Consider the following 25,179-nt stretch of genomic DNA (forward strand, 5'->3'; position numbering starts at 1 on the left):
CCCAGCCTAAAGTTGTAGAATAAGATATCTGGAAACTTTATTTTGATGGCTCTTGCTCAAAATAAGGAGGAGGAGCAAGAATTGTTCTTATATCACCAAATAAAGAAAACATTACTAAGTCATGTAAACTTGAATTTGAAGTTACCAATAATGTGGCTGAGTATGAATCTTTTCTTCTTAGTCTTGAGTTAGCTGGAAGTCTAAAAGTTCAAAACTTGAGTGTATTTTCTGATTCTGAGCTTATAGTGAACTAGGTTATAAATATGTGTCATACTAAACACCCAAGGCTTAGGTCATACATAAATGAAGCTAGGGACATAATTGAAAATTTCTTACAAGGTTTTAACATAACTGTTATTCCCAAAGATGAAAACATGCATGCTAATTCACTAGTTGTCTCAGCAAACTCTTTCAAAATCCCTGAGCTAGTATCATTAGAATACCAAATCCAAGTCAAGTAGCAGCCATCAATTCCTGATAACCTTAAACATTGGCAGATTTTTGAAAATGATGAAGGTTTGAAATCTTTCGTTCATGTTATTGATGAATTCTCAAATATGCAAATTGAAGGAGATGAAAATGATCTTCGAGAATTAAATTAGAAGAATCGAGAAACTTCATTTAGTCCTCAAATTCTTGATCATGACATTATCCAATTATCTAATAATTTTATTCCTAAAGGATTAGTCCCATTGGAAGAATTATTTGATAATAATGATGTCTCTAAAAATCCCTTGCTTCAATCATGTGAAGAAGAAATCGAAAAATGAAATATTGGGACTGTGGATGATGTGAGAAATATCAAATTGTCATCAACCTTACCTTCGGATGTAAAAACCAAGTACTTGAATCTTCTTAAAAACTACAAAGACATTTTTTCCTGATCTTATAATGAGTTAAAAACTTGTGACACATCTTTGATTGAGCATAAGATTCCTTTGAAACCATAAGCAAAACCCTTTTAGCAAAAGCTAAGAAGAATTAATCCAATACTACTTCCAACCATTGAGAAAGAACTTAAAAAATTGTTTGATGCTCATATCATTGTGCCCTTAAGGTAGTCTAATTGGGTAGCCAACCTAGTTCCTGTCAGAAAGAAAAATGGTGAAATTAGGCTATGTGTAGATTTCTGAAATCTAAAAAAATCATGTTTAAAGGATCACTATCCAATGCCTAAAATGGACCATCTACTTTAGAAAGTTTCAGGGGCTAATAGAATTTCCATGCTAGATGAATTTTTTGGTTATAACTAGATCATGGTAAGTGGAGTTGACCAAGATAAAAGTGCCTTCACCACTCGATGGGATACATTCATGTATGCCAGAGTGCCATTTGGGTTAACCAATGCTGGAGCCACATTCCAGAGATCCATGGACCTATCATTTGTAGGTAAAACATCTGAATTTACTATCATTTATTTAGATGATTTAACTATTTTCTATGATTCTAATGAAATCATTTAAAACACTTGAGCAAGGTTTTTGACATGTGCAGGAAATTTTGCATATCCATCAATCCGAAAGAATCTTTTTTTGTTGTGAAGGAAGGGAAACTACTATGGAATATAATATCCAAGGAGGGAGTTATATTTGACCCAAAGAGAGTTTCAGCTATTCAAACCCTATCTCTGTTAAGGAATAATAAAGAGATATAAACCTTCCTTGGAAAGATCAATTTTCTCAAAAGGTTCATCCCAAATCATGCTGAGATAGTTAAAGATATAACATATATGATTAAGAAAAATAATGAAGTGAAATGGATAGTCCTTGCTAAATATGCTTTTGATTAGATCAAAAAGGTCATATCTGAGGCCCCTACATTAGCTAGCCCTGACTATTTTTCACCTTTTAACATATTTTCTTTCGCATATGAGACAACCTTAGTTGTTATACTTTTACAAAAAAATACAGATGGTGATGACCATCTTATAGCCTTCTTTTCTAAAGTTACGAGGGATGCGGAACTTAGGTATGATATCATTAAAAAACAAGATTATGCCTTAGTTCAAGCCCTCAAAGCCTTTAGAACCTATATCTTGCATTCACATATTACAACTTATGTCCCTAATCATGTTCTGTTTTGACTTAGCCTGATAGTGACGGAAGAAGAGGGAGATGGATCGCTAAAATCCTTGAATTTGACCTTGAAATTAAAAACACAAAGCCAGTAAAATGCCAAGGCCTGGCCAAATTTTTAGTTGAATCCAACTGCAAAGTATTGGGGATTAATCTATTTTCTGAAATATCATCAGGGGAGAATCCACAAGAACCTTCCATAATATCAGGAGAGAATCCACAAGAACCTTCCTTGATATTAGAGGAGAATCCACAAGAATGTCTTCCTCTTAGAGAAGGGGAGAATACACAAGAACCTCTTTCTTCGGATCAAGCCATTCTTGTACACATAGATTAGAAATATCTACTTTCTTATTGTATTCTGATATTGTGCAGTTTCTTAGAGATTTTCAATGTTCAACTGATCTTAATTTGAAACAATGCAAAGCTCTAGAGCTTAAAACACTGAAAAAATGCATTATCAATGCTAATCTATATTGGAAAGACCCTTATAATATCCTTCTTATGTGCTTAACTGAAAATGAAACAGAGCAAATTATAGATCAGATCCATGTAGGGCTCCTGGAGAGCAACAACCTACAAAATTTTAAAAGAAGGTTTTTATTAGCCCACACTTTTTAAAGAAGTTGGAGCAAGAGTAAGAATTTGCAAACCATGCTATTTATGTGCAAGAAAACATAAACTGTGAGCACCTCCTTTGGTCCCAGTATCTGTCCATGCTCCTTTTCTACAATAGGGTTTGGAATTTATAGGGGAAATTCATCCACATTCCAGTAATCAACACAGATGGATTTTAACTACTACAGACTATTTAAACAAGTGGGTAGAAGCCATAATGGTTAAAGATGCAACTAATATTGTTGTGATAAAATTTCTTCAAGAAAAAATCCTGTCAATATTTGGATGTCCTCAACAGATCGTTAGAGATAATGCAACATCTTTCAACAATGTTAAAATGATTGAATTATGTCAAAAGCATTCAATCCTTTTACACCATTCTACACCATACTATCCACAGGGTAATGTACTAGAAGAGCCTTCCAACAAGATCTTATTTGAGGTAATTAAGAAGACTCTTGAAAACCATAAAAAGAGTTGGGAAAACCATCTTATTCATGTTATCTAGGAAAACAGAGATTCTCCTAAGAGATCAACATGCAAGTCTCCTTTCCAATTGGTTTATGGAAAGGAAGCAATTTTTCCTACTCATTTAGCTTTACCTATTATGAGATTCCTTCAGGAATCCTATGAAGAGAAAGATGACTTATCAAGAAGGATTAATCAAATTATTGAATTAAATGAAGAAAGGGATGAACTTCAGTACAAGTTAAGGAAATCCCTGAATAAGATGAAAGAACTATTTGACAGAAAGGCTAGAGAAATAAATTTCAAGAAGGGTGACCTAGTGCTCAGATGGGATACAAGGAGAGAAGATAAAGGAAAGCTAGCAAAATTTGACAACCTCTGGTTTGGGCCACTCAACATTACAGAAGTCAAACAGAACAATACATTCATCCTATAGAATATGGATGGAGAGTATTCCTCATTTCCACTCAATGGGAGATACTTAAAAAATTACATTCAATATTCATTTTTCATTCATCCGTCATTTGTAAATATTCAGAGAGTTTACTTTATTTTTGAAAATTTATAGTGAGTATCTGTTTCAGCAAAGACTCCATAGCCCGAGGAGAAGGAAATTGGATTTTCTTATTCTCTGCATCCCATAGGGGGAAGCAGTCCCCAGCTGGAGCCAATGTTGTAACATTATTTATTTTTGATAAGTTAGTATATTGGTCAAAATAATTTTAAAATATTAAGTTAGGATATGGATGCAAAAAGAAAGAAAAGTTTAAATGCTAGGCAAATTTGTATGTTTTATAGGCATCCATATCAATAAAATGTTAGGTGGTAGTTTCCCTAAATAAAGAAGGCAGAGGAAAATAAAATGCTAGGGAAGCAAAAAGAAGAGAAAGACTTCATTTTATGTTTTTGTAAATGTACAGGCTGCTAGTCTAAATGCGCCACAAGTCAATTATCAAATGATATTTTCATGTGCAAAAGAAAAAGACAGAAGAGTAAAGGTTTACTCTAAAGGTTTATATATTAATTTTGGGTATTAATCATATCCCTAAGTTTTAAAATCCCAAATCATATTACCCCTCCACTCATTTTTCCCTTCATTCTCATTTCCCTAAGTTTAGTACCCCTCTTATATCGTGCATTCCCCAACATTGAATTAAACAAATTCTTGACCCCACCGAGCAATCCTATCACATCACGGTTAATTCCTTGCCATGTCACAATCCATTTCCACCCATCTTTTCACATCTGACAACCCGCATGCGATTTCAACCCCCGCCCACCATCTGAACTTTACCGTCGGGGGGGTTCCGAAATGGGTGGTATACCAAACCATGTCTGCCCCTACGTGTCAGCTTCTCGGAATTTTGAACCGCCCATGAGTGAAACCAAAAAATACTCATCCCCCCCTGAAAATATGATTCCATTGATCTGGATACCGCTTACCGGAATATTGCGCTCCTGCCATTCACCTTCCGCCACCTCATCCGTCCGTAAAACTCCATGAAATCACCTTCATTCCCTCCATATTCAACATGTTAAGCATTCCATTGGCTTAGTCATTAATTCAACGGACCCACACCATTAATGGAAAACAAAATTGCTATATAAATCTCCTTCCCATCTGTCAACAAGTTACTGAATTCATGTTTTATCACTGCTAATTGATTTGATTATAGGTTGTTGGACTCAATCCCAACATTGTCATTTGCTAGTGACACTATCTGTCTGATCATTTCTAGTTTATTCCTTCTTTTCATGTCTCCAGAACATGACTTCTATTTTTGAATTGTCTCCTCCCAATCCAATTTTCACTCCTTCTCTTAGCCATATCCAAGATGCCTCCAAAGGACAAAGGACCAAAGGAAATTGTCAATCCTTTAATCCATCCTCCTATAGATCTTCACAAAATCCTTGTGGGTGATAGAGACTATAAAATTCATGAGACACTCTATGAACATGACCTATTCGAGATGTATTGTTGGCTAGAAGACAAGTATATTGATAAATCAAACAATATCTACCTATGGGAGTCAAATTTACCTCACTGCATCTTTCCTCATACCCACAACACCCCTTATTTTATCAGAAAATGTCATGCTTCATACTTGCCAACCCAAAGGGAAATAGTCACCCCCACTAGAGATATTTTGTTTACCATAACCCCTCAGGCCATTGATCAGATGATGCAATCCCCCACAGTAGACAATGCTACCCCATTTTCTTATGAAGCATTGGTTGAAATATACGATAAACTAGACTTTGCCAAAAGAGCCCAAACTCTTGAACTATTTTTTACACAAGATGTTACATTTCCAAATAAAAAACCTCCTTACCCCTCCTCCATATTCCATAAGAGAGCCAAGGAACTTATCACCATTGTTTCCTACCTTCTTGGCTATTACTCTGACCAATCGGTAGATGAGGTCATTATAGGATTTTTTTCCATCTTCTATGTTGATGATAAACCCTCAACTGTGTTTAATTTTAGCCATTTCTTGCATAATCCATTAATCAGAAACTGGTTAAATTTCCAATAGAAGAGGTATTCAAATATGCCTCTGCAATAGTCTACATGTTCCTATACTTTTAGGGGGGACAATATTACCCTATCTTTGAAAAACTTGGATGATAAGGGAAACCAAAAATTAGTCATATTTTGGACTACTCTGGTCATGAAAGAGAAAAATGAGTACACTTATATATAATTTATAGAGATGTTTGTTCAACAAACAACAGGTCTCATGAACTACAGAATAGAATTGAGGATTAGTGAAGAAATCAAAAAGGGTGTTGCAGTTGTCAGATCAAGTTCAGACAGGGGACTTGTACATGTATAAAAATTATTCAGAAATAAGGATATTTGGATGTGAACTCCCACCTTACCAGCTACCAAAATTCCTCCCAATGAGGATTTTAGCCTGAGAATACATCAGACAGATGATCAATAAGGATGAAATCCACTTCGTTGCTCCCAAGGAAAATGTCTGAGTTTAAGATAAAAACACAGGTTGGCCCTTTCTTTTGCAACAACAAGGTAGTAGGGGAAGAGGAACATAAGCTTTTGTAGGAAATGTAGTTCAATCTTTGTTTTACCTGGTCTTATGATCCATTAGGGATCATTTATAAAGTCTACTCCTTACTTTCACACACCCAGGCCAGAAATAGAAAAATACAAAAATCAGCTAGAGTGGGTTGAGAACACCTTACAAGAGCTAGAAGAACAACATGTCTCATCATCAACAATGCAGACTCCTACCATGTAGGAAAAGACAACCAAGAGGAGCAAAGAGGAAGAGTCCCCTTTTGGGACTGATATTTTCAGTGAGGGATTTAAAATTATGTACATAAAAAAGGCTAAGCTTAGTGCCATACTAAGCGTTACCAAAGTTTGAGAGCAACGGACCATTATCATCACTAATGATCCACTTGTTTCTTCATTAGTGGGTGGTCAATCTACACAGTCTCCTACTACTACTTCACCTTCACAAAAGCAGCAACAAATAATGCAGACAGGTACATGTACTTCAGGCGAGGAGGAGAAGAGCATAAGAGATATCTTCAAGGAAATAAAAGTCATAAATGAAGCCTTGAATATTAACACTTACAACTAGTTCTGGAAGAAGATTTCTGGTGCCCAAAGCAAGCTATTGTTAGCCTTTGACTCAGAGAAGGGGAAAATTCATATGGCATTCCTTCGGGCACAAGTTCCTTAGCCCAAGGGATCATCAGACTACAAAAATAGATATTTCAAGTTTGATGTCAGGGATATACATCCCATTTACCTAACAGAGATGCATAAGTAGACTGCGGAAATTATTTTCTCTACTTTCACTAACACAACCATGAATTTTTCCAAACTACAGGTTACACTAGCAAATGCCCAGTCATAACTAAAGGTGGAGAATTTTTTTGCTCTTTCCAAAGACACCAGGATTAAAACCTTGGAGGATTTGGTAATCAAACTGGGTTATGATCTTGAAAACATCAATGCTACAGAGGATTTGGTCAAAAAGAAGAATTTGGACATAGCATCATTGAGGAAACAGTTAAAACTGCCAGCTACTGAAGATCCTCTAGCTAAGTATATTGTAGAGACAGAGACTCAAAAGGCAGATATGATGAAACTCATCATGGATTACGTTGCACAACTTAAGAAAATGGAGATATAGATGGAGAAATTGATCAAAGAAAAGGAGAAAGCTGCTAAAAGGATTGCCCCTTTAGAAGCACTTCCTATCAGAGTCGTTCCTACAGCCATCCCAGATACAACAAGTATAGGAGATGCTATAGACGAGTTGGAAAATGTAGTCCAAAATATGTCTCTACAGAATGAATAAATGAAGAAAGTCAATGACCAAGTGAAAGTTCTTGAGGATCATCAAAACAAATCTGAGATTTTTCATGCTGGAGAGCTTTAGAGAGCTGAGTCTTCCATTGGTGACACTCTGGGTAATGTCAAGGAAATCATATGGAACAACATCATTGAGGAGATAGATGAAATCTGACCATGTATCTAGATTATTTTTTAGCAGAAGAAGTTGATGGAAAATTCAAAGAAGACAATTGCCAATATAAATGCTCAACTGGGAGAGATGCCTGCTACAGCCAACATCATCATAGAGTTTCTTAATCCTAAAAATAGGTATGAACTGGATGATCTAGGAATGGATGACAAGACTAAAACTATTGTGGAGGTGAAAAAATTTACGACCAAAAATAACTTAGTAGTGAACTTGATAGAGAAGTGTCACACTCTTGAAGTTGCAGTCAATAGATTTTTCACAAGAATTGATGCACTAAACAAGAAGGGTATACCTTCACTGGCTGTGATAAATGATAAATTAATGACCAGGGAGGAATATTTTAAGAAACTTCAAGACATTTCCAGGGACACAACCAAGTCCTCCAACATCAAATATTCCATGACGGGCAAGGCATTTTATGAAGCCATCAACAACATATATTTTATTCAACATGAGATAAAACATATTTTCACTGTAAAACACACTTTTTCCCTATATACAGAGGTAAATGAAATCTACCATAGGGTAACTAAGATAGAAATTTTTTGGCTTATGGGGGCCTGACCCAGGTTCAGATTTATTTAGCCAAACAAATCCCTACACTACTGGCCCTTTCAGCATCAACCCACAGAGCGCATTGAAGTCTCACCGACGCAGTATGGGGGGGTGCTAGAACCAAGTTTCTACACCCTTGAGATGGATGTGATGTCGGTTTAGTCCAATTAAACCTGCCTTTGTTCAGGTCACTTCATGCACTATTCTACCCTTTAGTACCTTCACGATTTGTTATAATCGACTTTCACGCAGCCCTAACCATGGGCTGAAGTCCTTTCGCACTGTTAAGGCAACGAACTGCGATATCTCCTAAATTATGCCAATTATTTTATTTATCTTCTTAACAAGTCTTGATTATCTTCACGTAAACAAATATTCTATCTTGTGTTCACTTAGCCAATACAATTATACACATTCGCGCATCATATAAGCATTAAAAGTGAAATTCATAACCAATATAATATATGCATAAAACAGGAAATGAAGACACAGAATTGATAGAAAGTTATCTTTATTAATACTTCCACTATTTATAGACTCAACTCACCCTGTGCACTCAGCTGCAGAGGTCCGCGCACTCAGATGCGGACTACTAGGCCTCTGCACACTCAATTGCAGAGCTTCTTCCTATGCTATGACCCAAAACTAGACTTTACACTTCAAAACTATCTCACATACATTATTACTCCTTAGACATTTTGTTATTGATGCCTTAACTACTTAGAGCTTCACTCTATTTACACAATCCCACAGTCTACGGACCATGGGTAGATCTTCTACAGCTGACATTACATTATCAAAATAAGGGTGGACAACCCCATGACTCTTTTACAACTACGCGCTCTGCGCCCACAAAATGCAAAGTCTTTACATTGGAATTACAAACTTGGACCAAAATCTGGTATCTAAGCCCAAAAGCTTCCCTTGGGGGATCTCGCGCCCAACATGCTCCAACACAAACATCGTGACTCACCCTCGAGTCACTCTATAGGTGTGCAGATCTTTACGTGAAGACCTACCAACTATGATTGCATCGCTGCAAGTTTAGCAGTGCACTGAGCAGCTGCCTGCTAAACGTCCTCTACACGTTGTTTGGTGACTGAAGTCTTTGAACTTCTGCCTTGAATCCTTTACTGAGTTTTTTATAGCTGCACAAGCTTTTCTTCAATGGAGGTGGTAATGGTATAAGCCTCATCAATCCATGACTGTAGGCGTGCCTTCAAAACTACTTCCTTATGTTGAGCAGCATTGACCTACTCCTTGAGTGCCTTTGCCTGTTGCATTCTTGCGAGCCTCTGTGTGAGGGAAACAATTTGTGTGGTCCCTTTTACCTTGTTGTATCTATGTTATAGCTTGGGCACCTCTATCTCTGGGCACTCTATTTTTGCGTCCTCCTATAGGGTGCTGAGGACCTCGAACGACTGCTCAAACAACTTCATGCAGTCTATCACTACACTATTAACCACCGCCATTATTGTTGTGATCACGGTGGTTCATTGTTCCTTAACCTCCATCGGAGTTGAAGGATGCCCCTTCAACTATAATTCTTCCATCCGAAGGTTTAGCTCGAGTTGAACCCTGGCCATTTCTACTTTGGCATCGCGTACCCCTGTTTCTAACTTTCGGACGCACGCCTCCACTGGTTCCTCTACTGGGATGGCCAACTCTGGGACTATCTAGTAGGCTTGCTCCACAACCTACACTATATGTCTGTTCTGTGCCACTGCCTCTTTATGCTGCAAGCTTAACTCCTCAATGTTGATGAGCTGCTTGCTCATAACCTGTAGCGCGTGACTCTCCCTGGCACGTAGTTTTTCAGTGACTCCATCCTGCAAAATATAGAGCATCTTCTGAGGGAGCGCAACCATGTTGAACCTGATTCCTTTCAAGCTATTGACCATAGGCTTTTCGCCCTCATTTTCTATAATTAGTGCTCCATATGGTAGCACTATTGTGTTGGTCATCCTGGTGCGCATCATTTCCCCAGTCGTGGATGTGCCGACTGCGAGGCTGGTTAACATTATGCCAGCCTGTGGAGTGGGCACCTACAACTCCTGTATTTGCATGTGGAGAGCCCCCAATACCATCTGGTGTTGCTCCTCAAATTGTTGGAGGGCCTCCATGGTGACGTCCCACAACGTTTCACTGATATCATGTAGATCCCCCTCAGTGAGGGTGATTAGGTTGAACGAAGTTTTTAAGGCCTTTGTCTTCTTTCACAGCCCTACCTTCTCTCTTGGGCATAGACGTTTTAGCTTTTTGGACATTGTCTACAAGTCTACACCACCTTATTTTGTGTCTGTTTCTAGCTCAAGCGAAGGCAACTTCTGTCCTTCACACTCCTCTTCTACAGCCTTCTCGTGTTCCTCAGCCAACTTTGTATCATCATGTGCTGCCTGGGCTTAGCTACTACTTCTTCCATATTGAGCTTTTCAACCAGCTGCACCATCTGCAGTTTCATTTCTTACTTCTTCCGCTATGCGGTGAAATTCTACTCTTCCACCACAGATCTAGATGGAGCGTGCCACTCCAGTGGCCAAGACTCAAGGACCGCAAAAATTACATTGTCAGTCACTAAGTACGGTAGCTCATGCCACATCTTTGTAGGGTCCTTTCGCCCCCTGATGAAGACATGGTGGAAGTCTAATTTGAACTCTGTGAAGCTCTATAGACTATTGTAGACTATGGGTGATAACCACGGCTTGCGATTAATCCCCATTCCGATGTTCATCTCCATGAGCACCCAAAATATCTTGCTATCCCTTATCCTCTGTTCATCCCTGGTTACCCATAGTGAAACATACTTTTCTGCCTCTGGAAGGTCCTACAAAATCGACAGAAAATGGCTATCTTCAGCAAACTCCCATGCCACCAGTACTATCGACAACAGGAGCCATGCATAATGAAATTTTTTACCCTGCTCTTGTGTCGTGTGACAGTTATCAAGGAACTCACTGCATAGATAGTTTGGCTAGTTGAACTGGACCCCTTCTGTGCATTACATTGCTAGTGCAACAACTGGCACGGGCACCTCATCCGTGTGGCACTTCCACATCACCTTCCCTACCAATACTACGTTACAACCTTGACTACAAGTTTGTTGATGCTAGAGATGGTTTACACTTGCTTCTTCTTCTCCATCTTAAATTTATTTTTCATGGCCTCCACGATGTCCAAATTGTCACTCTTTCCTTCTAAAATGTTCGCTCGGTCCTCCCCTGCGCAAGGGAGTCATGTAATCCTATGAATCAGATGGTCTGTGATGGGGATGGGCTTCTCCAACCACAAGCACCCATCATGCACCAAGAAGAGCAGTTTCCTGATGACGAAAATGGTCACTAGGGCGAGGTGGTAGTGCGACACCTAGAGAAGGTTTAGCAACCCTGCTTTCTCAACACCTCTGAGACATTTGTGCGGCTCCAACTCTATTATTCCAGTCAGCGTGTCTTTCTTCTGACACATTAGCTGCATGGTATCTAAATGTGGGAATTTCTTGTGGTCTGTGAGGTCCCAATCTGCAAATTTTAACAAGCGAACCCGTCTCAAGTGCACTCCTGCAAAGATAATGTCATTAGGGAGCAGCAGGGTTTGTAGATAACTTTTTTTCTCCTCTATATCCTTGGGCACCTTGGCTTTACCCTTCCATGGAGGAACATATTCAGGAAACCTTGTGAGAGGGTCCACACCCTGGGTTTCATCTTCCATCCCTACAACCTCCTCCTCCACTAGGATCTCTTAAAACTCTTCCTCCTTACCTACCTCCAAATTAATGGCCTTCCCCTTTTCCTCCATTTTCACCTTGGCCCTCAGTGGATTTCTTGGCGCGACACGCACCGATATCATGGCGTTCTTATCCTTCTTAGGTCTCGGCGTGCACGGTGATTTAGGGATCTCAGTGACTATTCTAGCGCTCTCTGGGGCTTCCACTTCCGTAATTGCCTGTGCGGCTTCCTCGGCAGTCATTTCTCTGGTATGCATGACTTCTTCTGGTGCTGCCATAGTGCGATTCCATAGTTCTCTCAGCGTCTCTGGAAATTTCTCAAGTAACAAATTCGCCTTCAGAATATCGAACAAGTATATGTGAGGGCGCAACAACTCAGTTCTCAAATTTCCAAGTGTTTTTTGCTAGATATCCCTTTGTAATTTACAACTCCTTTTTAATTTGAATTTGACTGTTCCCCCAACATTCGGTCCATTAATGCTAGATTTGCAGAAAATTTTCAACAATCTAGCCCATAAAATGTTCCTTAAATGCCTACCGCCCACTCTATTTGGCCTCAAACCAAGCATCACATTGTGAATAGTGACTGTAACGATCACTTTCTGTCAGACTTGCGTGCCAACATAGCTATCTTCGCACTATCATGGACTCTGACACTTCACTACTCTATGCAGTCCTGACATTGCACAGTTTCCCGGAAGAGTAGTTTATAGTCCCACGCCTCCTTTCGGCTACGTGGAGCGTTAAGAATATGCTTCGGTTAGCTATTTAGGTATTCGGTCCACCTGTGTATGGCCTCAAATGATTGCCATTCACTATTCCTCTGAAGGGCTCTCCATTTAACTTGACCAACTGTACCGCGCCACCATCTATAATATCCTTAATAACATACGGCCCTAACCATTACATTCTGAATTTCCCTGGGAATTTATCAAGCTTACTATCATACAACAACACCAAATCATTCACCTTAAAGGTGCGTAGCTTAATATGTCGATTGTGCCAACCATTTCCATGCTACTTTTGGACCTGCTGGTGGAATCTAGCCAAAAATCATTCTTCTTCGAGCTCTTCCAACTACATGAGCCTCTGCTCCAGGGATCCACGATCCATCATACCTATGAGTGCTACTATGCGTAGACTAGGCACAATGTATTCCATAGGCATTACAAGCCTAAAAGGTGCATGTCCCATTAGTTTCTTGCATGTTTTTTGATAAGCCCATAACACTGCAAGTATGCGTAGATCCCAATCACTTCATTGCACATTGCATAACTTGGTCAACACCTTGCATACCTTGTTGAATGCTTCTACGCATAGAATCTTCTACACGGTTGCTCTTCCTACATAATTCCTTCCCAACATTAAGAGCCATCTGCAAGGTTTCCCCCCCAGCACATGCTTATTGACCATGTATTTTAGCACAAAACACGTGTGCATCCGCGCAAGTTGGGACTTCTCTCCATAGGCCTGTGTCAACTTGGCCAGATGTGCGCGCAGATAATCTTTCCCATGATACTTATTTTTTAGTCGCACCTTAGGCTTCCCAAATCGTACTCTCATCATTCTCCTATATTCATGTCAGTCATCAAAGCTTCCTTTGTGCATACCCCACCATCCCATGGGTGTGGCATGCAATACCCAGTCCAAGGCCTAGAAGCGTTGCTTTTCCAGAACCTCCATTTCGAAGGCATCCAAGAAGGTATCTACCTCATTTAGACCATCATAAGTAGGCAGATATCTTACTTATGTCGACACGCAGTGCAACGACCTTGTCATCATATTGCAATTCATCGTAGTTACCTCGTGTAACCGATTCTTCCATCGCTCTATTTCTTCATCAGAATCTGAAGTGCAGAAGCTCTCACGTTCCCATGTAATCCGTCCATCAGTGGTGGGATTCACCTAGTCTTGGTCCCATGTCATTATCTTATAGATATAGTCCAAATCATCATCGCTCTCATAGTCGCGGACCAGCTCTGTATAGCGTGATCTTTCAGCAAGATACAGGGGTACTATTACGCATAGTGACTTCTTTTCAAAGATCATTTTCCTCTTCTTCATATTAATTACCCCATTCATGTCAGTGTCCCAGTCAATTCCTAGGAGTGCGGGGTAGGCATTGTTGTCATCAACAATCTATATTACTTTGAAATCTATTAGCGAGCTTGCTCCCTCAATATCCACAGTTATTCCCTGCAATCATCCCATGGGTATTATTTTTTGTTGATTCGCCATTCTCAGTTGAATTGGAGACCATTGAAACATAGGTCTTCCAATTCGCTCCCATGTTTGCTTCAGTAGAACATTTGTATTTGATCCCAAATCCATAATGAATTGATCCATCTCATATTCTCTGATCTGTGCGGTAAGTCTCATTTCTCTTCTTGTTTGTTATCACTCAGAAGTTTTCCCTAGAAGTTATCAAAAGAAGGAATAATCCAAGGTAACCACAAACCAAGTCTTTTAGACTCGGGTTCTAGCCAACCTAAGTCCAGAGAGGGCTATCTCTGTATAATTTAGCTTTGTTTCTATTAGATTTTAGGCTAGTTCTTAGTGTTCATGTGGATTTTGATTTTGATTGAAAGTTTGGTGGTGGAATTCTTGGAACAGATGGATTGGGCTATGGAGTCAACCAAAGGATAGATTAACTGGACCATATCATTAAAGGGGACGTTCACAGGGCACGCTAGAAAAGCAAAAGAGAAATCTTCAGGTTTGATGGATGAGATGGTTCTAACCAAGGTTAAAGGGCAATGAAGAATCCTTAGACCAGGATCAGAATGAAAGAAAATAGGTGATCATGAATAGAGGGCAATTAAGAATCCTTTTCTATAAACCAGGGGGAGAAACTACAGAAGTAAGGGAGCATTTAAGAATTCCCTTGATAAGATAGTTTAGCAGAAAACATTAAGAATGTAAACAGTCAAGACAGAGTGCATTAAAGAAAGTTTTGAAATATCATTCCTAGTTTACCATTCAGATTTCATAGAAACACATATGATTATTAATAGACATAAGGAAAAACAATAATACACATGAAAGAATACTTATTTGATTTTCGCTTTACACAAGAATCCTGAAAAATATCTGAGCTTTATTCCATGATCTAGCAAGCCAATCCAGTTTTGATACAATAACACTTTGATTTTAGATGAAAGTCTACATAAATGTCTTTGAATCTACTCTAAATACTTCAAAATGTGAAGTATTTACAAAAAAATTATTATAAAATATCCCATGACATTATGAGATTTAATTAAGGAAATAAAAAATATCTTCAAGCATGAAGATAAAGACAGATGGAAAACTGCATCATGTTGTCCCTCTTATTGTGGTAGTGCTGGCTATTGTAGTTGAATTCGAGCCCTTTAAGATGGCTGATATTTGTATGCTGGAATCATCTTTATCTTCAATATTTTACTAATACTCTTTATCCTACTACTCTTTGACCGTGTTAATCTGTCTCTTACCTGTTTCATCTGGCTACATTCAGATTTATTGTGGTAACTTATAGTAAATATGTCATTTTTTCCCGCCATTCATCCTAAGGTAAATTTACTTTGAGCATTCTTCAATAGATCTTGTCTGCGTCTATGTATTTGGAAAATTTAGGCTTGGTGACAAACAGATGTTTCACCTCATGCTCTAGGAAAAACATATTCTCTAGGAAGTCATAGGTGGGATATGATTGGTGGATGGGTTGAATTTAATTAATTGCAGATTGATTAATTATGTCAATTAGTCAAGGTTGGATAAAGTAAAGTTAATATTTCAAACTTTGGGGAAGGGATGTTAATATTTAAATGGATTTAATAAAATATATAGGAAAAAAGGGGTTTTTTGGGAATTAATAAATATAAATAAAATCATAAGTTAATATGAAAAAGGCAAAAAATGGATTGCACTAAGCATAATGTGTTTTTGTAATTCATTTGATTTTTACATAAAACATTATAACTTAGTCTAAGTGTATTTTTTTGGGTTTTTATAAAAAATGGGTATTCATGGGTGTGATTGCTTTTCCTTATGAAAAATAGAGTTTTAACCTTAGGAAAAGGTATTTATTAGGGAAAATTAATGAACTGAAGGGGGGTAAATGTTTATGAGGGGATTTTAGTACTTAATATCTATAAGTAATTGGGTCGAGGGTCCAGTCCCTCCAGAAGTGAGAGAAATTCCCTAGGCCCCTTTGACTTAAGATTTTGGGTACTTCAAACTTATGTAAAGGGTGAAATAAGTGAAGGGAAATTAATTAATTTGACTTTGTGAACTTTATGCTAGTCCAATTTCTCATTCATACTTAGAACTTTCATGATGAGGGTGATAAATATGCTTTTGTCTAATCAATCATCAAAATTCTGCAACGTTTCTTCTACTTACCCATCTTCTCATCCTACCATTTTTACTTCTCTTTATTAGGGTGCATTTGAGCTAGCAAACCATTATCAAACATTTTTTCTTTTCTTTACAATAGTAAACTAACTAAATCTAACCTTATTACATCCAAGGGCTCAGATTAAACAATTGAACTCCTTTTATTCACTCTACCTATCTACTTATCTGCCAAGATTAAACAGTTTGGTTAGATTTTATTCTCTATCTATGGACATGAAATTTAAACATGAAATAGCTAAGTTTAAACATTTTGACTATCATGGATTGTGGAAAATATTATAAACTACACACAATTATTTATTTTGCACAAAAGTAAAAAGTAGTGGAATTTTGACTTGCACGCTTTCACGGTCTTTTCTTTTCTTGGGGTTCATATTTTTCATATCTTTTAACATTTTTATTCTTTTTGTCCTTTGATTTTCTTTTAGGACATATCCTCTTTACATTTTTTAATTTTGTTGAATATGGAAAACACTTGTAGAAAGCAAAAGTATGTACATATTATAGGTTTAATCTCAGCCATTCAAAAATTATAACTCCTATTGGTATAGGAACCTAAATTGGCTCCACTTGGGGATGGAATTTCCTAGTGAAATGTCAAGAACTTGTAGATCAATGGTCTTCTGAATTGTTGTGATGTCACTCTGCAACTTCTCCCTTTCAGTTTTTTTCCTTATTGCATTTATGACAATAAAACCTTTGAAGCTTAGTTCCTTCTCTTTGGGCTTCAACTTCAAAAATTACTATCCAATCCACTCTAGACTTTTGAAAAATAGAATATGTACAAATGATAAGTGGAATCAATAACTAGGCTCAATGTAGTGTTTAATAACTCGACCATTAATTGGTCGTCATGCTTCTGTGCGATCCATTTCTCTGAGGAAGAAAGCATTATTAACTCTTACTGCATAGATGATATATGAGCCTTTCTATAGGAAATCAAATTTCCCATGTTTACCTTTATCCTCTCTTCCTGAGTCCCATTTCAAAACTTTGTCTGCTAGGTGAAAATATTCCGCCTTAGTCCTTTTGTCAAAAACCTTCTTGATCCTCTCCTGCACAACTTGAGATCTGATGTACACTTTTTCCCTGGTCTGTTGTAAGTGAATTGTTTGGTTGATTCTCCTATGAATGTCATTTGGTTCAACCTACAACTCTTGGAGCAACTTCATCACTGGTGTTCCTAAAGAAGATGAGAAAACAACTTCCATTCCATAAACTAATTGATAAGGACTAGTACCAATGGATTTCTTTGTGGTTAGCATGTCTACCCATAAGGCATTCACTAGCTTCTTGTTCCATGTTTCCTTGTTGTCTTCTAACAAATTTTTTATGATATTTACTAGACTTTTGTTTGAGGACTCTGCTAGTCCTTTTCCTTGGGGGTAACAAGATGTGGAATGACCTAAAGTTATATGGTACTCATTGCAGAAATCAATCATTCTCTTAGATTTGAAGGTTGTTTCATTATCAATGATGATTTTGGTTGGGCACCCAAATCTAGATAGGATGTTGGATTCAAGGAAGGTTATTATAATAGTGTCAGTGGCTTTCCTTGATGGTATGGCTTCTATCCATTTCATAAAGTAATCTGTAGCAGTGAGAATCCATTTGTGTTGGGTAGAGAAAGGTGGGTGGATTTCACCAATGAAGTCAAGACCCCATTGTTGAAAAGGTGCTTTAGTAGATATTGGTTTTAGAGGGAGGGGTAAAAGATTTTTCTTTCCTTCAAAAATTTGGCATTTATGACATGAGTTTACAAATTTCTTTACATCAGAAAACAATGTGGGCCAATAGAAACCAACGCTAAGAATCTTGTCAGCAGTGGTTTTCTAGTAAAGATGACCCCACAGTGACTTGCATGAAACTCTTGTAACACCTTGTTATATTCTTTTTTCAATAAACAGTTAAGAAGGATACCTTCATGATTCCTCCAAAACAAAGCATTGTCAATTATGAAAAAATTTAAACATTTCATTTTTAAAAACCTGCTTTTGGTCTTGGATAATTCAAGAGGAGCTTGTATATTTTGTAAAACATATATGATATCAACATACCATGGTGATTTAATAAAGGCCTGGCTGATTGGTGGAGTTGCCATCTCCTCTCCGTTATCCATTTCTGCAATAAAATTTATGTCTAAGACCTAACAGTTTGATTCAGCCATGAGCTTGGTTAAACCTTGGCGTTTTATTAACTTTGTTGGCTTGATTCCTAGGTCATATTCTAATATATTAGCAATCCATTTCCATATTTTTCCATCTGGACCATCCTGTGTTAGGATATTATTGACTACTGCATTGGGGACATAGGCTATTACATGAGAATATAAAATGTAAACTCTAAAGTCTTTGATAGCTTTGACTAAAGCAAAATCTTGCTTTTCCATTATATTATATTTTAAAGGGGCATATCGTAGGTCTTTGCTAAAAAAGGCAACAGGTTGTTCATAACCCTCATCATTATTCTACAGTAGGATTGCAACAATTGTGTGTTCCGAGGAAAAAGAAAATATAATGAAATCCCTGTTGAAAATATAATCAAACTTTGGACTGATGAAAACTGGTGTTTTTGTTAAGGGTAGCTTAATATCTTCAAAGTACTACTTAGCCTCAACTATCCATTTTATGGTCAAATCTTCTTCAACATTTTGTTCAATGATCTAATTAATTCTGCTAAGTTATAAATAGATCTCCTAAGAAAGTTTATTTTCCCCAAAAAGGCTTGTAATTCCCTAATGCTCCTAGGATGTTGTATCAGTAAGATGGCTTCAATTCTTATAGGATCTATTCGGATACCATCTTTAGAGATTATATGGCCTAACAATTTACCGTCTTCTAACCCAAATAAAGATTTTTTATGATTCAAAGAAATTCCATACTTCCAACATTTGATGAAGACCCGCCTTAGCTGATCCAAGTGTTGTTTATCATATTTAGAGAATACAGTCATATCATCTAATTATATCACTAGGAAGTCTTGAATTTCTTTAACAAAAGCTATGTCCATAGCTCTTTGAAATGTGGCCCCTGCATTCTTTAATCCAAAAGGCATATTCACATACATGAATGTGCCCCAAGGAGTAATGAATGCAATTTTTGCCTAGTAATCTGGGTGAACTAAAATTTGATTGTAACTAGAAAACCCATCCAATAATGAGATTATGGTTGACCATACTACCCTTTGTAATATATGATCCATGTTAGGGAGTGGGTAATTGTCTCTAAGTGAAACTTTATTGAGATTCTTGAGATCAACACACAGTCTAATCTCACTAGTCCTTTTCCTTGTAGGCACCAAATTTGAAACCCAATTAGAGAATCTAATTGGTGCTATTATCTTGGCTTCATACATTCTTCTGATTTCCTTTTCAATAAAAGGAAATAGAATAGGATTAATCCTCCTAAGCTTCTATCTAAAAGGTTTTTGGTTTTCTTTTATGGGGATGGTGTGTTCTATTATGCTGGTGTCATAGGACTTGAGGTCCTCATAACTCTAAGTAAAGACATCTTGGAATTCCTTTAGTATTTCAATGTATTTCACTTTTTCAGTAGAAGGTAAGGACTTTGAAAGTTTTACCAATTTTGGATTTTACTCAGTACCTTTATTACACTCCTCTATATCAGAATTTAAGGGTTCCATCTTTTGTTTTCTACGGACATCATTTGAATCAAACAAGTCTTCCGAAGGAGTTAATCCTTTGGGAAAAATGTTGTCTTTGAGATTAATAATTTCAGAATCTTCATTAATTATCTCTTCAACTTCAACTTGCTTTAGGTTTTGTACATCCAATTTTGTAAATTTAGTGGGATGGAATCTATCTCATCATATTCTAATTTGTTAATTTCTATTTTATCTGTAAAACAAGGATCTAATGTTATATCAGTACCTATATTTCTATTTACAAATTCCTCCTCTAAGGTCAAAAAATTGTTTATTTTTTGGCCATTAGCAAATACTTGCAAGTTCTTCAAGTTATTTGGATAACAGGTCTACGCCTAACCTCAGCAGTGTACTGATGGTTCGGTTGAAATGGTAACTTACAAGTGCTGGGAAACACTGCTAAACTATGAACCTTCATATTATGTTTCCTTGGGATGACTGCAAGCTTAGTTTCTAGAAAAGTATTCAATATTTCTACAATTTTTCCTCTATAAAAACTTAATCTAGGGTGTTTGGTCATATATAGCATTAATTTGTTTAATAACCAACTCAGAATATCGCATAATAGAAACTCTTATAGCTCCTAACTTTCTAACCAATTTGAGACCTAAAAGAGGTGCTTCATACACATCCATGTTGTTACTGCATTTGAAATTTAGTCTGTAAGCATGGCCCTCCGATTGATCATTCTCTAAATTGTAAATCCATACTCCTACTCCTACTCCTAACTTGTTCACTGATCCATCAAATTCAAGATGCCATAATATTTCATGTTCCTAATTCTTACTGTCTGGGGGGGGGAAATCTTCATTGATTAAGGTATCTTGATCATATATTTTATCTAAAAGCTCTTGAGTTTGGACAATTTCATTTTGAACCATAACTACAATTTCTTTTGGTTCTGAGATAGTGTCATTTGAAGTGGTTTCTTGTGTTTGTCCAGAGATGTATAGAATAAAAGAATCAATGTTGGAATGCATGGAATAGATAGGAAAGTTTTAAGGCCTAGCCTGGCTACTCACTACATATTTCATTAGAGTCTCTCTGTACAGTTTTTTAGGATGTCCATACACTGAAATTGTGGCATATGACATGTCAAGTTGCAAAGATCCTTAGAGTTTAGCCCCCCATGATATAGACAATAGCATGCCATATTTAGGTGGTCTACCAGCAAGAACTATGTCCATGAGAATGGTATTAGCAGGATATTGTACCAAGGAAACACACAGGTCTTTGATTAACCCTAGACATTTTACTTGACTTGGATCAAATGAAAACAGGTCCTTGTAAGGCCTAGTGATGTCCAAGTTCAATTTTTTCATAACAGATTTAGGCATTAAACTGTGTGAAGCCCCAGAATCTAACATTGCATTGTGTAAGATCTTATCATGAATGTTAAGGCTAATATAAAATGGTAGTATCCCTCCTTCTAATGGTTTGTCATTAACATCAGGACCAAATATAACCTCAGGCTGATCATCAAATAAGTTAACAGAGTCTTCATTCTCAACGAAGTTTAAGGATTTACTTATTTGAAACTTGTAAGTTTGATTTTTAATCAACTCTGTTAAGGGGACTAAATTTTTTAGCTTAGCCACCTCTTCTCCTAAATTGAAAGGCAAAGGGGCTTTCTCTGTTTGAGGATTTGGAAATTTCATGGCAGGATTTGGATTAGTTTTCTCTTCTTTTTCTGCATTTGAAGTCTTTTTCTGTGGATTTTCTAAAATGATGGTTGGAGATTCCTCCACTGTATCCTTGGAGGGGATTGAAGTGGATGGTTGATCATTAGGGGGTTGGTCATTGGTTATATCTACAATGGTGGGACCAAAAGGATTATGATTTGTCTAGAGAGGATTTGGAGACTTTTAATAACTGGAACTGCTTTGATTTTCTTAGGTTGATTTGGTATTGCTTTCTTATTTTGGTTAGGAGTATCGATGTTCTTTTTACTCAAGTTCTACTATGTGTGCACTTCAAAGATAGCAGAATCATACCCTTTCTTGTAATCGAATGATTCTCTTGATTGGGTATGCAATTGCTGAAGCATATGTAATTCCTGATCATCTTGGGTCAAAATCACAATTTCCTCATCATCTAATCCCATTTAGTTAATTTGTGTGTATTGTTTAGGGTCTTCTAAATGGGAAGTTTCATCATAGTTTTCTTGAAAATGAGGCCTAATATTCTGATCAGGTCCATTTTTTCCAGTGTTTTGATTTTGATTCTTTCTAAAGTTTGGATTTGTCACTGGAGGTGCTTGTTGATTATCCCAGTGAGGCTTCCTTTAAATATTCTCTATCCTATCCATTATTTTTTCCATTCCTTTGGCTAGGGCATATATTTTAAGGTCAGAGGATGGGGCTTCATCTTTCAATGGTCCTCTCCTTTCATTCCTAACCCTAGCTCTTTTTGCTAGCAAACTAGATTCTACACTAACTAATACACTCTGCATGTCTTCTAGATTTGGAGGATTTCTCTCTCTTAGTTGGAATGCCATATCAGTATGAAACCCATTGGGAAACTTTATCAAAGCTAATCCAAGTGGGGGTCTGAGATCGACTGGTATTGCATTGTATATGTTGTTAAATATAGTATAGTAATCCTTGACTGTTTCATTTGGTCCTCTCTTGATGTTTTCATATTCTGAAAGGATCTGCAAAGGGTTCTTTTTATTTTCCCATCTATTTAAAAATTGGTGATAAAATACTTCTAAAGTATCTATGTTATTAGCAGGTAAATATCTAAACCATGTTCTTACATCACCAACTAGAGTTTGAGCAAAAAGTCTCATTTGGACATCTCCAATATTAATTTCATGTAATTCAAAGAAATCTATCATTTTGTTTGTATGTTGTTGTGTTGTGTAAGTTCCTATGCCATCAAATTGGACAATTTTGTTCTGTTGATCTTGTGGCATGGCACCATGTGGAGCAAGTAACACAAGAGGGGAATATCTATTTTCCATGGCTCTAATTTGGGTAGGACTAAGAAGTGGGATTAGGATACCATGAGATGATACAATGGGTGATGGAGAACTGGGAGAAATGGGTGACTGATGTGTAATGGTAGGTTGGTGGGGAAGTGAAGGTATAAATAGAGGTGAGGAATGAACTTTAGAGGTGGAAGGGAATAATGGTGAACTAAAGGGAGTTGAAACTATTACAGAAAGCTCAGGAATATTAACAGTAGTAAGGGATAACTGAGGGGAATTTAGAATATACTAATCAATTGACAAGTTTGCCTTTTGGACTTCAATTTTTTGTAATAAACTCTAGATCTAGAAATATGACATCAAGTGCACTTTCAAACCTGGTTCTAAATAAGGAAAGGTCAAATGACTCGTCAAATGGAGGTCTTCTAAAAAAACCACTCATTAGGGCATGAATCTACTTTAATTGAAGGTGTTGGGATGACTGAACTTTCTTGTATTCTGGATATTCTTGAAATCAGGTTAGGATTATCCACTACTTGGGGAGGATTTGGATCTGGGTTGGACCTAGTATAGTGAGTTCTCCTTCAAGCCAGAATTTCAAATTTTTGTAATTACCTTCCTTTTATGAAATTTCTGTAAGTAACCTCTAATAAACCATTAAAGAGGCTTGAAATAAAGATTTCAAATTTCTTAAAGGTTTATTAAGGCTGAGGATTTGGATCCCCAGTATGGTCACCACTATGTTATCACTCAAAAGTCTTTCCTAGAAGTTATCAAAACAAAGAAAAATTGGAGGTAACCACAAACCAAATCTTTCAGACTTAGGTTCTATCCAACCTAAGTCCAGAGAGGGCTCTCCCTTTATAATTTAACTTTGTTTCTATTATATTTTAGGCTAGTTCTTAGTGTTCATGTGGATCTTGATTTTGATTGAAAGTTGGGTGGTGGAATTATTGGAACAGATGGATTGAGCTAGGTCTTCAAGCCATTCGGATATGGAGTCAATCAAAGGATAGCTTAACTAGACCAGATCATTAAAGGGAATGTTCACAGGGTAGGCTAGCAAAGGAAAAGACAAATCTTTAGGTTTGATGGATGAGATGGTTCTAACCACGGTGAAAGGGCAATGAAGAATCCTTATACCGGGATCAGAATGAAAGAAAATAGGTGATCATGAACAAAGAGAAATTAAGAACCCTCTGCTATAGACCAGGGGGAGAAACTATGGAAGTAAGGGAGCATTTAAGAATTCCCTTGCTAAGATAGTTTAGCAGAAAACATTAAGAATGTAAATAGTTAAGACAGAGTGCATTAAAGCAAGTTCTGAAATATCATTCCTAGTTTACCATTCAGATTTCATGGAAACACATATGATTATTAAGAGACATAAGAAAAAACAATAATACACATGAAAGAATACTTATTTGATTTTCGCTTTACACAAGAACCCTGAAAAATATCTGAGCTTTATTCCATGATCCAGCAAGACAATCCAATTTTGATACAATAGCACTTTGATTTTAGGTAAAAGTCTATAGAAATTTCTTTGAATCCACCCTAAATACATTGAAATGTGAAGTATTTATATAAAAAATATTACAAAATATCTCATAACAGTTTGATATTTAATTAACGAAATAAAAAATATCTTCAAGCATGAAGATAGAGACAGATGGAAAACTACATCATGTTATCCCTCTTATTGAGGTAGTGCTGACTATTGCAGTTGAATTCCAGCCCTTTAAGCTTGCTGATATTTGTACGCTAGAATCATCTTTATCTTTAATATTTTACTGATACTCTTTAACCTGCTACTCTTTGACCCTGTTAATCTGTCTCCTACTTGTTTCATCTGGTTTCGTTCAGATTTACTGTGGTAACTTATACTAAATCTGTCATTTTTTCCCATCATCCATCCTAAGGTAACTTTAATTTGAACATTGTTAGATCTCGTTTGCGTCTGTGTATTTTGAAAAATTAGCCTTGGTGACAAACATATGTTTCACCTCATGCTCTAGGAAAAGCATATTCTCTAAAGTACCGTACAATACTTTCCCTATTGGCAAGGCTTTGATGCCTAAAGTGCTTGCTTTCTCCTTGGCCAATTTCCTTAATCTATCAATGTAGTTCAATTGGGTCATAAGTTTATCATGGATGACCATGGGACTGGGAAGGCCTTTATCACTCAAAGTTTGAAACTTGGCCGTGAATCTGTCAATGCCCACC

Source organism: Pinus tabuliformis, chromosome 9 (assembly GCF_031772625.1).
Source record: "Pinus tabuliformis cultivar Carrire ecotype Pingquan chromosome 9, CPIR1, whole genome shotgun sequence".
Taxonomy (NCBI): domain Eukaryota; kingdom Viridiplantae; phylum Streptophyta; class Pinopsida; order Pinales; family Pinaceae; genus Pinus; species Pinus tabuliformis.